This window comes from Moschus berezovskii, chromosome 15 (assembly GCF_049115385.1).
Source record: "Moschus berezovskii isolate FMDL1 chromosome 15, NW_MosBer_1.0, whole genome shotgun sequence".
Classification (NCBI taxonomy): domain Eukaryota; kingdom Metazoa; phylum Chordata; class Mammalia; order Artiodactyla; family Moschidae; genus Moschus; species Moschus berezovskii.
In genome coordinates, this window is record NC_142474.1 from 16,610,798 (window position 1) to 16,623,166 (window position 12,369).

Consider the following 12,369-nt stretch of genomic DNA (forward strand, 5'->3'; position numbering starts at 1 on the left):
ATACATATCGTCTGCAGTTATTGGCAGTCTCTGGGGTTTGGGGTAGCCCCTCAGCACCTCCTTCTGGCCTCCCTGGTGGCTCAGATGGTAAAGAATCTTCCAGCAATGTGGGAGATCTGGGTTCAATCCCTGAGTTGGGATGATCCCCTGGAGAAGGGAATGGTGACCCACTGCAGTATTCTTGCCTGGAGAATTTCATGGACAGAGGGGCCTGGGGGGCTACAGTCCACAGGGTTGCAAAGAGTCAGATAGGACTGAGCAACTTTCACTTTCACCTTCTGGTCTTTCAACACCATAAATCAAGGGCCATGATCTCTAGAAAATGCTGTGACCCAGGAGCGAGGCAGTCCTGACCCCTGCTGGGGACATGGCCACAGAGCCTCACTGGCTTTCCTTGCAGCTGTAGCATCCGCGCTGATGTAGGGAAGCATGGCTGTGAATAAATCTGTCGGTTTCCTGGATGCCCCCATCTTTCCCACCCCTATCGGGGACCCCTGCCTCATAGGAGGGCTGAAGCCTAGCTGGCAGCAGAACCACATGTTGGCTGAGCCGCTAGATAACTCTGTAATGAACTGTCCCTCAGGCTGGAGGCATTAACCTTGCTGCCTGTGCCCTGGGGTTAACCCTTTCCCTTCCCAGCCCCAGGGAAGCTAAGAGCAGAGCACGTGTGAGGGAGGACTATATTGATTATCCCTTGCTGCTGAACAAATTACCCCCACATTTAACAGCTAGAAATAAATAACTATTAACGTTCAGCTTCTGTGGCTCAGGAATCTGAATGTGGCGTCACTGGAAGGTTCCAGGTCAAGAGATTTCACGAAGCCTGAATCAAGATGGCAGACACGTCGAGGCTTGACTCTGGGAGGATTGGATTCCACCCTCACTCATGTAGCTGTTGGCCAGCTTCCGAAGAGCTATGACCAAGTTCGTTCACACGTGCCTGTCCACGGAACTGCCTCATGACAAGGCAGCTGGGTTCCCCTCATGCCCTCCCCACTCCGCCTCTGTGTAAGAGGTGAAGAGGGAGAAAGGCAAGCATCCAAGGTGGAAGGCACAGACCTTTAATAACCCAGACTCTTCACCCACCACTTGTGATGCTGTTGCAGTAAGGGGGATCCCTTCCCAGGCCGAGAGTGGGCTCTTGTCTGACACTTGGAAATGAATTGTCTGAGGAGACACACGTGTTGACAGAGAGCAAGAGGCTTTATTGGGAAGGGTTGCCTGGGTGGAGGGCAGGAGGGGAAGGAAACCCAGGAGGACTGCTCTGCCACGTGGCTTGCAGCCCTGGGTTTTATGCTGTTGGAGTTACTTTCTGGGTTGCCTCTGGCCAATCACTCTGACTCAGGGTCCTTCTTGGCGGTGCATTGCTCAGCCAAGACGAATTCCAGTGAGGATCCTGGGAGGTGGTGGGACCCGTGGTGTCTCCTTTGGACCTTTCCTGAACTCTTCCGGTTGGTGGTGGATTGTTGGTTCCATGTTCCTTACCAGTACTTCCTGTTGTAAAATGTAAAATAACTCAGGCAAATAGTTGCTATGGTGCCTGGCTAGGGTGGGCGGTTTCAGTCAGTGTGTTTCCTCTACCAATGTTTCCTATTTCTTAGCTGTAAGTCAGTAAGGCCAGCCCACCTTCAGGAGGGGAATTATATGAAGGTGGGAAAACCAGGAAGCTGGGGACCAGTGGGGACCATCTCACAACGTGCCCACCTCAGAGTGGCTGTGGCTGGGACACACAGGTAGACCGAAGGCTGACTCACCTTCAGATGAACCTGTGCAGAGCTGGGAGTTGGCTTCAACTCCTCATTCCTTCTGTCGCCAAATCCTGTTAATTCAAAATCCTAAATCGTTTCCAAGTGTGACCACTCTGGACTGTCATGGCTCCAGTCAGGCCCCCATCATGTCTCACCAGGATGTCATCACTCCATCACCATCTCCTCACTGGTCCCCCTGTATCTATTCTGCTCCCCTCAGCCCCCACCATCCCTTTCACCATTACCTGTCCCTTCCTAATAGTATTTAGAGGAGTCAAAATGCAGACTTGATGCTGTCTTCCTTTGCTGAGAATTCTTCAGAGGCTCTCGGTGATCCTCAGCATGAATATTCTCCATAGACAACAAGATTCTGCAGGGTCTGACTTGCCCTGAACCTCAACAGCCTCACCTCACAGCACTGCTGGCTCCTCTTGGTGCCTCGAACATGCCCCGTGCCCTCTTGACCCAGGTTTCCCACATGCTGTTCCTCTTCCAGGAACACTTTTTTTGTACCCTTCACCTAGTCAGACCCTCATTACCCTGGGGATATTGGCACAAGAGTCACTTCTTTGAAGAAGCTGACCCTGTCCAACCTGACAGAACTCAAGTCCTCTGTTGAAAACGCATCCTCTGGTCGCAGCGTGTTGCCAGGCCCATTGTGCCTTTATCTGATTGGTTGCTGTCTGTCCTTCCCCAAGATTCTAAGTGCCATGATGGCAGGGACCGAATCTGGTTTTGCTAGCTGCAACCACTGTGCCTGTCACCAGTGGGTGCTTAAGAAGCATATATTTAAGGGACTTTCCTGGCGGTTCAGTGATTAAAAATTTGCACTTCCTTGGTAGGGGGGCACAGGTTCGATCCCTGGTTGGGGAACTAAGATCCTGTATGCCACTCGGTACAGCCAAAACATAAAAAAAAAAAAGAAACATAGAGAATTAAAAAAAAAATTAAAGTCCTTGGGAAGATAAAACTACAATTTTAAAAGAGAATTCATTAGAATCATAGAATTTTGGGGCTCAAAGGGGACTCATAAACTAGCCAGAGGAAATTAAGGCCCAGAGATGGGGAAGGGCTTTCTGGGCTGCAGAATGGGTGCAGACCAAGACGAGAAGACAGACCTCCGGACAACCCCTTTGCCTGCCGCGAGCCCACTAACCTCCTATCAGCACCTAAACTTCACCAATGGCCCCTGACAAACACTAACAGATCACCTCCATCAGTCCTAAGACCTCAGCACAAAAACCCCAGGAGCTGCTGACAAAGCCTCCCTTCAGGTAAATTCATTTCTTAGCTCTGCCACTGCCAATTCCAAAGATGAACAGCCAGTCTGAAAACAGTCATTTCACCCCACATCAAGAACAAGCCCTGCCTTTGAAAATTCTCCATTTGGGGCATTCTCCATTCCTCGCAAGTGGAGCTTTCGACCTTTTGATTTCGTCAGGAACTAAGAGGTTCTGGGCCAATTCCAAAAGGGAAACTGAGGCCAGAGAAGGGCAGAGACTTTCACAAGGTCACTTAGGGAATCAGTGACAGGGTGAGGACTGGAACCCAGGCCTCTCCACTCTCTGGCCAGCGACCCCTGTGTCTCTACAGTAGGCCACAAGGAATTGGACTGGATTAACTTAAAGGTACTTACAGGTTCTGATCTGAGGCTAATAGATTCTTCTTCTTTGAACAGAGATTCTTCCTCAGACTGTGCTCAGCTGTGCAAATTTCTATCTCAGGTCCTCAGCCGAGAGTAACTTTCTAAGTTCTGAAATGGAAATATGACATTCCAAAACAAATCAGCCTTCCGAGAACAAACCAACCAACGTTCCAAAAAAAGAAAAAATTCCAAGCTGGTATTCAAATTAGCTGCCAACATTTAAAACTGAAAATATTTTTACATGCAAATCCAATTTTCCACATTCTCATAGAAAAATCAGCCAATCTGGTATCATACTGATCTTGCCCTCCAGTGTGTGACACTTGGCTAAACTACCCAGCGGCTGTCACACACTCGCCTGTCCACAGCTGACCACACTGCCTGCTTCCTGTTGCCTTCCCAGGTCCTGAAGGCATTTGAATTTGGAGCCCCTGTTCCTTTGGGGTTTACAAACTCCCTCTGTAACTATTCCCCAGGTAACGGGTCACATAAACACTGTTTGATGCCAATAGGGACAAGTGGTGTGCTTCCAGTCTGTTCTGTCACTGGCCAAGTAGATGGTGGTGGGGAGGGAGAGCTTGATTTAAACCGTGGCTTATCTGAATCCATGTAAAACAGGTCATGCTGTAATGTACTTCCAAATTCTAATGAACTTTAATTACCTCAGAACCAGGACAGTCCATGCTTGTTTTGGTTGAGACAGATAAGAAATGACTCTTGGAAATGACTTCATAGACTTTTAGGCCATCAAAATGAAATCCACATGCCATCGCATTATGGCCAAACTAGAGACTAGGTTGGGATGGCCTTTTTGAAGTTTTGAAGGAAATCCGTGCTGATATCAAAAGAGAGTTTGGAAGTCTGTCTTCAGGTTCTTGAGTAATGACAGTGCTCAGATAAATTGCCTTTCTGTGACCCTGCCAGGAGCTGTCACCACTGCCTGCCCAGTGTTTCATAATCCATGGGTGTGGGGGAAGTAGGGGGTGGGGGTGAGGGAGGGTGCTCAGAGTAACGTTAGGCCACTGAGCACTTCATCAGGAGGTGGCCCAGAGAATCTGGGCAGATGCTCTTACAGAGTTCTTGGCAACCTTCAAACTTGGGAACTTTAAAAGCAGTGGCTTTGTTCTTACCACACTTATCAGTAATCAAATCTCAAAGCCAGCGGAAACATTAGAGTCCAGGACTATATCTCAAAGCCAACAGAAATATTAGAGTCCAGGACTATTCAATATGGGAGTATGTTTCAACTTGTATGTTTCAACTCGTCTAACTCTCTACCTTAGTTGAGTAGCTTCCAACAGCACCCCAGACGAGAAGACTCAGCCAACCTTGGTGGGACATCTTCCCGATAATGGGTCAGAAGCTCTCCCCATTGAAACCTCAGGCTCCTGTCCCCAGTTTTATCCTCAAAGTTGGAACCATGCTTATGCCCTTCTTCATCTATATATATTGAGCATCACCATATTTACTCTTTCATCACCAGGTTACACTGTTCCAGGTCATCCTTCCTGGGAGACCTTGACAGAGAGACCTAGCTGCTCCCCTACACTAGGCCTATGTCTCTCTCCAGCATCTTTTCACAACAGCTATGACTTTAAGAGGACACAGCTCTTGCTCTATGATTTCTAGAGAACAGCTGAGTCCAGCTGTACCACATTTTAGGTTGACATGCCCAGAATTTGCACAAAGTGTTCCATATCGGTTAACAGCTTTTATTTACTTAACGAACACTCTTATAGCTCAGCTTACTTTAGTAATATTCTTTAAATCCGCATAACCCTAGGTGGTGCTAGTGGTAAAGAACCTGCCTGCTGGTGCAGAAGACCTAAGAGATGTGGGATCATCCCTGGGTGGAGAAGATTCCCTGGAGAAGGAAATGGCAATTCACTCCAGTATTCTTGTCTGGACAATCCCACGGACAGAGGAGACTGGTGGGCTACAGACCACGGGGTCGTAGAGTCGGGCGCAACTGAAGCGACTGGCAGCATGGCACATTATCATCCCCAGTGTACAGATGATGAAACTGAGACACAGAGAAGTCAAGTCACTCGGTCAAGGTGTCACTTAAGTGGGGAGATTGGGATTCAAACTCAGATCCTTGGAGTTTGGAGCTGAAGCTCCTAACCTCCCTGTGCTGCTTCTCCATGAAGTTTGTTCATGTTAAGCTTGAGAAGAAAGATCTCCAGGGAGGTCTGGAAATCTACTTCATCCTGATAAGGTCAGCCTCACCCTGAGATGTGAAGCGACTTGTCTAAGGTCACTCCATTCTGCAGTGATGGAGTTGGGACCTCAACTGGTTTCAAGTTCAGGGCTCAAACTGTGGAAAATTCTTCAAGAGATGGGAATAGCAGACCACCTGACCTGCCTCCTGAGAAATTTGTATGCAGGTCAAGAAGCAATAGTTAGAACTGGAACAATAGAACAACAGACTGGTTCCAAATTGGAAAAGGAGTACGTCAAGGCTGTATATTGTCACCCTGCTTATTTAACTTATATGCAGAGTATGCGAAATGCTGGGCTGGATGAAGCCCAAGCTGGAATTGAGATTGCCAGGAGGAATATCAATAACCTCAGATATGCAGATGATACCACTCTTATGGCAGAAAATGAAGAACTAAAGAGCCTCTTGATGAAAGTGAAAGAGGAGAGTGAAAAAGTTGGTTTAAAACTCCACATTCAAAAGACGAATATCATGGCATCTGGTCCCATCACTCCATGGTAAATAGATGGAGAAATGGTGGAAACAGTGGCAGCCTTTATTTCCTTGGGCTCCAAAATCATTGCAGATGGTAACTGCAGCCATGAAATTAAAAGACACTTGCTCCTTGGAAGAAAAGTTATGACCAACCTAGACAGCATATTAAAAACAAAGCACATTACCAACAAAGGCCCGTCTAGTCAAAGCTATGGTTTTTCCAGTAGTCACGTACGGATGTGAGAGCTGGACTATAAAGTTGAGCACCAAAGAATTGATACTTTTGAACTGTGGTGTTGGAGAAGTACCTTGAGAGTACCTTGGACTGCAAGGAGATCCAACCAGTCAATCCTAAAGGAAATCAGTCCTGAATATTTGTTGGAAGGACTGATGCTGAAGCTGAGGCTCCAATACTTTGACCACCTGATGTGAAGAACTGATTCACTGGAAAAGACCCTGATGCTGGGAAAGATTGAAAGCAGGAGGAGAAGGGGACAATAGAGGATAAGATGGTTGGATGGCATCACCAACTCGATGGATGTGAATTTGAGTAAGCTCTGGGAGTTGGTGATGGACAGGGAAGCCTGGCATGCTGCAGTCCATGGGGTCGCAAAGAGTCAGACACGGCTGAGCAACTGAACTGAACTGAACTGACAGCATGCTGAGTTCACTTATCAGATTTAATCTTACCTAGGGGAGTGAAATCGGAGAAGGCAATGGCACCCCACTCCAGTACTCTTGCCTGGAAAATTCCATGGACGGAGGAGTCTGGTAGGCTGCAGTCCATGGGGTCGCTAAGAGTCGGACACGACTGAGCAATTTCACTTTCACTTTTCACTTTTATGCATTGGAGAAGGAAATGGCAACCCACTCCAGTGTTCTTGCCTGGAGAATCCCAGGGATCGGGGAGCCTGGTGGGCTGCCGTCTATGGGGTCGCACAGAGTCGGACACGACTGAAGCGACTTAGCAGCAGCAGCAGCAGGGAAGTGAAATGCGTTCTAAACTGGCTTTGAGCCCACATGCATATATAACACACCACAGTTAACCCAGTGGGTTCCTGGGCCAGGGAGAGGAGAACTACCCAGCATAGGCCTCTGATAGTTTGAAAGTGCCCATGTTAGGACATACATGGAGACCTCATTCATTCATAGCCCATTAATTCAGAAGTCATCATGGTCTCTGTTGGGTTGAAATACACATTACATTAATCCAAAGATGGACAAACTTTGGTAAAGGGTCAGTTAGGAAGTACGTTGGGAAAGGCAGTCATCCATAGCCTAGTGATTGTTTTGTTGTTGTTGTTAAGGTGTACCAATCCTTTTTAAAAAATAATTAATTTTTGGCTGCGCTGGGTCTTTGGTGCTTTGCCCAGGCTTTTTCTAGTTTCAGCAAGCAGGGGCTACTCTTTGTTGCAGCGCATGGGGTTCTCATGACAGTGGCTTCTCGTGGATACAGGCTCTAGGGTGCATGGGCTTCGGTCACACACAGGCTTTGATTAACTGTGGCACACTGGTTTAGCTGATCTGCGGCATGTGGAATCTTCCTGGATTGGGGATTGAACCCATGTCTCCTGGACTGGCAGGCAGATTCTTATCCACTGTGCCACCAGGAAGTCTCAGGCTGGTGATTCTTGCCGAGTTGCCCAAAAATGTTCCTGGGACCTGAAACATTTCCTTACAGGAAGGTAGGGAGCTCTTGCAGCCAGCATTGGGCAAAGCACTTGTTTGCAAATAACTTTTCCCTGCGAACAGGCTTGATGTGTATGTCTTTGTTCTGCTTGAGTGGCACCTGGCCAATCCCACCGCTTCTATCTGTTCCTGGGGAGAGGGAACGGGGTCCTCCCCCTGAAGCATGAAAGGGGAGCAGGCAGACCGTCTTTCTGTGCCAGCTGCAGGATAGGACCTGCTGACCATGGGAACCAGTGCTCACTCTTAAAGCAGACCTTGTTCTCTTCTCTCTGTGAGTCAAGCATCATTCCGTCTAGTGCCTGTGTGAGTCGTGTCTTACGTGGTGACTCCAACACCTGAAACCATACACTTAAAATTTCTTATCATTGGGAATTCCCTGGCAGGCCAGGGGTTAGGGCTGTCACTGCGAAGGTCTAGGTTCTATGCCTGATGGTGCTGTGCTGTGCTTAGTCGCTCAGTTGTGTCTGACTCTTTGTGACCCCATGGACCGCAGCCTGCCAGGCTCCTTTGTCCACGGGGATTCTCTGGGCAAGAATACTGGAGTGAGTTGCCATGCCCTCCTCCAGGGGATCTTCCCCACCAAGGGATCAAATCCAGGTCTCCCACGTTGCAGGCAGATTCTTTACCGACTGAGCCACATCCCTAAAATCCCACAAGCCATGAAGTGTGGTCAGTAAAAAAATAAGCACATTTCTTAGTATCTGACTTTTAAGCGAGGTTTTTAGATGTTTAATGTGATTGCTGATACGATCAGATTTTAGCACATCATTCTGCCATTTGTTTTCTACATGTCTCCTCTGTTCTTTGCTCTATTTTTTCCTTTTTCTGCCTCCTTTTGGAATAATTGAATAATTTTTATGATTTCATTGCATCTCCTTTGCTTATTAGCTCCATACAGTTCTTCATTATTTTCATGGTTGTTTTAGACTTTTCAGTGTATTTCTTTATCTTACCACTTTTTACCCTCAAGTGTCGTTATGTCACAAATACTATGATCCTTTTAATTTCATTTCTTCTCCTTCTGACTTCATGCTATCGTTGTCAGACATTTTGCTTTCTTGTATGTCATAAAATTCCAAGTAGATTATTCTTTTTGTTTAAACAGTCAATTATCTTTTAAGGACATTTAAATTATAAGAAAAATTATATACTCCCTCATGGAGTTATTTTCAGTGCTCTCCATTCGTTTGTGTAGATCCAGATTTGTATCTTGGTATCATTTTTCTTCAGCCTGAAAAACTTCCTTTAACAGTTCTATTGTTCAGGTCTACTGGTGATGAATTATTTCAGCTTTTGTTGCTTTGAAAACATTTTCCTTTCGTCTTCATTTTTCTTTCCTTTTAAAAACAAAGTAAAATTGACTTACAATATTAAATTAGTTTCAGGTGTACAATATCATGATTCAGTATTTTTATAATTACAAAGTGGTCATCATGATAAGTCTAGTTACCATCAATCACCATCAAAGTTTTTCCAATATTATTGACTATATTCCCTGTGCTGTACATTACATGACTTATATTTATTTTGTAACTGGAAGTTTGTACCTCTTAATCTCCCTCACCTGTTTTATACACCACTCCTGGAAAACACCAGTTTGACCTCTGTATTTCTGAGTCTGTTTCTGCTTTGTGATGTTTGTTTTGCTTTTTAGGTTACACATATAAGTAAAGTCATATGATATTTGTCTCTTTCTGACTTATTTGACTTGGTATAATACCCTCCAGGTCCACCCATGTTGTCACAAATGGCAAGATTTCTTTTTTTATATAGCTTAGAAATAATTCATTATGTGTATATACCTCATCTTTATCCATTCATCCGTTGATGGGCACTTAAGTTGCTTCCATATCTTGGCTATTGTAAATAATGCTGCAGTGAACATCAGTTCAGTTCAGTTGCTCAGTCATGTCCGACTCTTAGCGACCCCATGAATCACAGCATGCCAGGCCTCCCTGTCTATCTATCACCAACTCCCGGAGTTCACTCAAACTCATGTCCACAGAGTCGGTGATGTCATCCAGCCATCTCATTCTCTGTCGTCCCCTTCTCCTCCTGCCCCCAACCTTTCCCAGCATCAGAGTCTTTTCCAGTGAGTCAACTCGTCGCATGAGGTGGCCAAAGTATTGCAGTTTCAGCTTCAGCATCATAGGGGCACATAAATCTTTTCGAATTAGTGCTTTTGTTTTCTTCAGAAAAATACCCATAAGTGGAACTGCTGGATCGTATGACAATTCTGTTTTTACTTTTTTTGAGGCTTCTCCATACTGCTGTCCGTAGTGGCTGTACTAATTTACATTCCTACCGACACTGCATGAGTGTCCCCACTTCTCCAGTTCCTCACCATCCCTTGTTATTGCTTGTATTTTTGGCAATAGCCATTCTGACAGGTATGATACTATATCTCATTATTGCTTGATTTGCATTTTTCTGATGATTAGTGGTGTTGAGCATATTTTCATGTGTCTGCTGGTCATTTGTGTGCATTCTTTGGAAAAAAGGTATATTCAGGTAAATATGCCCATTGGGAAAAAAAAAAAGGTTGTTTGTTCTATAAAACTCTTCAAGGAAAATATAGGCAGAACACTTGATGACATAAATCAGAGCAAGATCCTCTATGACTCTCCTCCTAGAGTAATGGAAATAAAAACAAAGGTAAACAAGTGGAACCTAATTAAACTTAAAAGCTTTTGCACAGCAAAGGAAACTATAAGCAAGGTGAAAAGACAACCCTCAGAATGGGAGAAAATAATAGCAAATGAAACAGTTGACAAAGGATTAATTTCCAAAATATAGAAGCAGCTCATACAACTCAATACCAGAAAAACAAACCCAATCAAAAAGCAAGGGAAAGACCTAAACAGACCTTTCTCCGAAACAGTCGGCTAACAAACACATGAAAAGATGCTCAACATAACTCATTATTAGAGAAATGCAAATCAAAACTACAATGAGAAATCACCTTACACTCGTCAGAATGGCCTCCATTAAAAAGTCTACAAACAATAAATGCTGGAGAGGGTGTGGAGAAAAGGGAACACTCTTGCACTGTTGGTGGGAATGTAAATTGATACAGCCACTATGGAAGACAGTATGGAGACTCCTTTAAAAAGTAGGAATAAAACCACCATATTACCCAGCAATCCCACTCCTAGGCATATACCCTGCTGCTGCTGCTACTAAGTCACTTCAGTCATGTCCGACTCTGTGTGACCCCATAGACGGAAGCCCACCAGGCTCCCCCGTCCCTGGGATTCTCCAGGCAAGAACACTGGAGTGGGCTGCCATTTCCTTCTCCAATGTGTGAAAAGTGAAAGTGAAGTTGCTCAGTCGTGTCCGACCCATAGCGACCCCACGGACTGCAGCCTACCAGGCTCCTCCATCCATGTGATTTTCTAGGCAAGAGTACTGGAGTGGCTTGCCATTGCCTTATCCGAGGCATATACCCTGAGGAAAACAAAATTGAAAAAGACACATGTATCCCATTGTTCACTGCAGCACTAATTTACAATAGCTAGAACATGGAAGCAACCTAGATGTCCATCGACAGATGAATGGATAAAGAAGTTGTGGTACATATACACAATGGAATATAACTCACCCATAAAAAGGAATGCAGTCCGTTCTGATGAGCTGGATGAACCTAGAGTCTATTATACACAGTGAACTCAGTCAGAAAGAGAAAGATATATATTGTATTCTAACGCATAGATACGGAATCTAGAAAAATGGTCCTGAAGAATTTATTTGCGGAACAGCATTGGAGAAACAGACATAGAGAACAGACTTATGGATGTGGGGAGAGGGGAGGAGAGTGAGGTGTGTGGAGAGAGTAACATGGAAACCTACATTACCATGTGTAGAATAGACAACCAATGGGAATTTGCTGTATGTCTCAGGAAACTCAAACAGGGGCTCTGTATCAACCTAGAGGGGTGGGTGGGGAGGGAGATGGGAGGGAGGTTCAAAAGGGAGGGCATATATGTATACCTATGGGAGTTGGTGATGGACAGAGAGGTCTGGCGTGCTGTGATTCATGGGGTCTCAAAGAGTCGGACACGACTGAGCGACTGAACTGAACTGAACTGATGGCTGATTCATGTTGGTGTTCGACAGAAAACAACAAAATTCTATAAAGCAATTATTCTTCAATTACAAATAAATTAATTAAAATTTATATATATATAAAGAAAAAAAAAAGGCTTGTTTGTCTTTTTGGTGTGAATTTATTTTGATGTGAGTATTAACCCCCTTTTGGCTATATGGTTCACATGTATGTTCTCCAAATCAGGTTTTTTTTCTTTTAAACTTTTTATTTTATATTGGAATATAGCCAATTAACAACACTGTGATAGATTCAGGTGGACAGCAAAGGGACTCAGTCATACATATACATATATCCATTCTCCTCCAAACTCCCCTCCCATCTAGGCTGCCACATAACACTAAGCAGAGTTCCCTGTGCTATACAGCAAGACCTTATTGGTTATCCATTTTAAATATAGCAGTGTGTACGGTCAGTTCCTAACTCCCTAACTACCCCTTCCCCCCCATCCATCCCCCTGCCACCACAACCATAAGTACATTCTCTA

General features: G+C 45.1%; 1 long non-coding RNA gene across 2 annotated transcripts; it reads right to left on the bottom strand.

Annotated features, from left to right (window-relative positions):
- Positions 1 to 1,184: 1,184 nt before the first annotated feature.
- Positions 1,185 to 6,930, bottom strand: LOC129563378 (uncharacterized). Of its 2 annotated transcripts, none has more exons than XR_016039119.1 (3): positions 3,752 to 6,930; positions 3,385 to 3,501; positions 1,185 to 1,494 (listed from the first exon to the last, which is right to left on the bottom strand). It is a non-coding gene; the product is annotated as an uncharacterized LOC129563378 (long non-coding RNA). The 2 variants fall into 2 exon arrangements; XR_008687338.2 differs by lacking the exon at positions 3,752 to 6,930 and adding an exon at positions 3,635 to 3,725.
- Positions 6,931 to 12,369: the final 5,439 nt, after the last annotated feature.